The sequence below is a fragment of the Schistocerca piceifrons genome, chromosome 2 (genome assembly GCF_021461385.2).
Source record: "Schistocerca piceifrons isolate TAMUIC-IGC-003096 chromosome 2, iqSchPice1.1, whole genome shotgun sequence".
Classification (NCBI taxonomy): Eukaryota; Metazoa; Arthropoda; class Insecta; order Orthoptera; family Acrididae; genus Schistocerca; species Schistocerca piceifrons.
Window position 1 is genome coordinate 666,575,370 of NC_060139.1, and position 4,251 is coordinate 666,579,620.

At 39.6% G+C, this 4,251-nt stretch overlaps 1 non-coding gene across 1 annotated transcript; it reads left to right on the forward strand.

The window, feature by feature from the left end:
- Positions 1–1,607: 1,607 nt before the first annotated feature.
- LOC124778132 lies at positions 1,608–1,792 on the forward strand. Its single transcript, XR_007015852.1, has one exon. It is a non-coding gene; the product is annotated as a U2 spliceosomal RNA (small nuclear RNA).
- Positions 1,793–4,251: the final 2,459 nt, after the last annotated feature.

The window sequence follows — 4,251 nt, forward strand, 5'->3', positions numbered from 1 at the left end:
TATTTAGGAAATGAACGAGTCTAATGTATTACCATGGAGAATAGATCTATTGTCCTTGAGTATTACATTTAACAGTTTTTGAATTGCTGAGTAACAATCTGTTGTGCATGTGTCATTTCCATACAGATTAGAAGTATAACTTATAATACACATGGGAATGGGCCATATTTCTTTTTAAGTTTTTCGAGTTTCCTGGGATAAGGGGGAAGTGCGGCAAGGAGGAACGAAAGCAAAAGCCAACGCCTAACAGCTTCTTTACAGTATTGCCAATGGGCATGCAATCTGCACTTATTGTGGTGTAAACAGCACGAAAGTAAACATATTTGCTGAAAGAGCGTATTTGTGCAATTTTATATTAAGTTACAGTACTTTTCTATGTCAATGAATATGAAATATAGTAAAAAGTAAATCACGATGTGACACAGTTATCCAATGAGTGAGACATGAATTACATTGAAAAACATGTAAAAATTTGTTTTTATACTCAGAACGGATATAATCATGAACAAGTCAGTCACAGCCACTGCATTCTTCTGAATTCTAGATTTCAGTGGCATCATTATCATCATCGCTATCATCATCATTAACACTATCACTTCCACTGCATACTGAACTTGTTCGTTGTAATGCCACACATTGCAAATCGCATCGTTGGCAGCAGTGCGTAAAACTACAGAACGTTCTGCCGACGAGCTCCGAGGAAAACTGAGGAAGCTAAGGGAACTAGGAAAACCTTAAATGGTACATTAAAATAAAAAAAAAAATATCCGCGACATAGCCAGTGCGTCTACTTTTCATGTAGCACACCCAATGTAGCAAAAGTGTAAAAACCAATTTATACTATAAATTGTTGCCCACAATCAAAAATCTTGTTATAAAATTTCCTATGTCGGAATCTCGTACATAAAAGTATCAGTCTGACCGTGTCCTTGTACAACAGCCCACAAATCTCGTATTTGTATAGGAATCTCATACATATGGCAACCATGGTGCAGCTACAAAATGTATGTCCCTATATATAGGATATACAGGAACATCGTTGGGGAATGAAACACACTTAGACCTATTTACGAGTCGTAAGTCGCATCCTAGCCAACAGAAACATGGAAAATACAGTGTACGATATTGTTTACGAATGTAGTGCTTATTATCTCACTTGAGGAAGGCATTTCAAGACGAAAAAACTAACCAGTTATCTCCAGTCTATTCCAGTGCCGTCTAATGAGTGTATTGTGTACCTGAAGAGTCCGTCAGCAGGCACTTTTCTTCGTAACTGCTGCTTCGACTTCCGGTGGCCCGACCCCTCGTGCCCACTCATGACACTGGCCGTGGCACAATGAGAGATAAGCAGGCGCGGCTCAGATTAACTGCAGTTCCACCCCTGACGTAGAATTCTCAGTTTAAAAACGGAAATCCACTTTACCCTATGTGAAATGGGATGTTGTTTTGTCAATAAATCTCGAACTTCTCACACAAAATGTAGATTCCTTCTTTTTATACGAGTTATTTTGGAACACAGAAGAAATCGAACCATACAGGGGTTTTCACGTCGCTAAAGTATGGTTACTAGTTGTTAAAATCCTGTTCAACACTATGACATAGGCCAAATTTCCTCTAAGTAATCTCTATCAGCTAGAAAAATCTGTTCTTATCAGCTTAATATCTGCCACGTCCTGCATCACAGGAGTAAAATATTAAACTTATTTTTGGTTCATGGTGGAGTCCTAAGAGCATACTCTAGTCCTGTCGCAGGATGCCTTTTCACTTTTGAAAAAAAATGGTTCATGACCTACAAAGATTCTGTGGATAGCAGCACAGAGGATTTGTAAGTATCAGGTTTATACTATGCATCACTTTATAAATTCGGTAATATAGCTACTTTTATTAGGATGATCGTCTCCCCCTATGCAGGAGGGAGATTGAAATTACGTTAATAAATTTCACCGCCAGAATGAAAATACCTGATTACCACTTCAACTCTCGAATCATATCCGTGGTGCTCTCGTCCTCGCTTCCACGCGCCCAGCAGCACGTCATTGATATCAAACTGATTGTATATGAAGATAGTAACTGTTCTCGAAAGAACAGATATCATTGATGACCGTGCAGATTCTCTAGAATAAATGATACTTAATTGAAACCCTCAGCTGCCGACAGGTGTTGTTCATACACCCCGATGAGGACAGTTGAAAATGTGTGCCCCAACTGGGACTCGAACCCGGGGTTTCCGGCTTACATGGCAGACGCTCTATCCATCTGAGCCACCGAGGACACAGATGAATAGCGCGACTGCATGGACTTACCCTTGCACGCCCCCGGTGAGACCCACAATCCCAACTGTCCACAATCTACGTACGTATTGTTCCTAACAGATACTTGGCCCATCCACTCATTTCTCGCGCGAACTAAGGTGACGGTTCCTGTAAGAGTTCGGGCAACCTGTGCGCATTCGCACACACGAATCTTACGGGAATCGTCACCTTAGTTGGCTAGTGTAATGAGTGGCTAGGCAAAATATCTATTAGGTACATTACGTATGTAGATTGTGGACATTTGGGAATGTGGGTCTCACTGGGGGCGTTCAAAGGATAAGTCCCTGCCGTCGCGCTATTCATCTGTGTCCTCGGTGGCTCAGATGGATAGAGCGTCTGCCATGTAAGCCGGAAATCCCGGGTTCGAGTCCCGGTTAGGGCACACGTTTTCAGCTGCCCCCCCATCGAGGTATGTCAACTGAAACACGTATGTAACGTAGCAGCGATGGTGAAGCATGATAAAATCTTTGACCAGAGAGCCTATTATCGTAGTTAGTCTGCGCTTGACCGCGCGAGTGTTGCGAGTAGTACGCTAGTAGTCGTCATGCAGAGCAGTATGTCCGTAGTAGCAGCCCAGTGCAGTTGTGTGTGAGGAGTCGGCGAGCGTCGACATGGCATTCTGGTCAAGATGCTGAATGAGGTATATTGTTAATTAAGGTAATCATCAGATAATGTAAAGTTTATTTATTGTAATTAATTTCCAACAAATGCCCCAATAATAATTTTGATTTCAAAGCAATTTTTTTACAAAAAAAAATATCATTTAATTAAACCAACGATTTCCTTCCATTTCCCTTAAAGAAAAGTTTCAGTTAAATTTCAAAAAAAAAAAAAAAATATTATTTGCAATGCAGTTCCTCCAAGCCGTGGCCAACAATAAGAGCAGAAATTTGACAAGCAGTTTCAATGAGGTAAGAAATTAATTCTGATTATTTTTGCACAGGGCCAAAGACCGATATTTCGGTTTAATTGAATTATTATTATCACTGAGATTTTCTTATCACTGAATTAACTTTCATTTTTTTTTGTGAGGAACTTATACTTGGGTCAGATTGCTAATTTTTGTTTAATTGTCATTGTCAGTAGATTTCATTGTGGGAGGTTACACTTGGCTCCCATTTATTATTTTTTTTTTCATTTAAATATTTATGTGGGCACGATATTGCTTCTTGGCTCCTATTCATTTTATATTTCTGTCTTTTTAAATTTTTGTGGGGAGGTTACACTTGGCGACACCTAGTCCAGGATCGTATTTCGTTGAGAGTCTTTTGAAAAACAGTCAGATATCTGCTCTTATTTGCTTAGATGTAATTAGGATATGGCGCAACGCTTTTACTAGTATTGTGACTTTCTTTCTACAGGTCAACGGCAATTCGTTGCTCTGGTGTATTTGTTTGTTGCCTTTTTGCATTTGTGCTTATTTGTTTTGTGAATATTTGTGACTATTGTAAAAATGCCGCGAAAGACTGTAAATAGTGTATCGCGAAGTATTTTGAATGAAACTACCGACTCAAACAACTTTACCGATAAGACATGTGACACGCAGTGTAATGATGACAATCCTGCGTTCACTGAGAATCAGTGCATTCCAACCACTAGTGATGACTTTTACCTTAATAATGAACAAACGAACTCAATTGTCTCTTCTGTTAATTTGACGACAATTGATGACGCGGGACGCCCTATTGTAATGAGCGCTACCCAGCATAACACACCTGGTTTGGAAAATTCAAGTAACGTACAGACAAATTTTTCGAATGAAAATGGTCAGTGTACCGAAAATACGACGGATTCATTTAATTCCGAAATAGTGACTGACAATGTACACCCGAGTGACAAACGTTGTTGTAAATTACAGAATGACCAAATGGTCGCACAAAACGTGACAATTGTCGGTACGCAATTAAACAGCACAGATAATAGAGTAGAGAATGGCTTA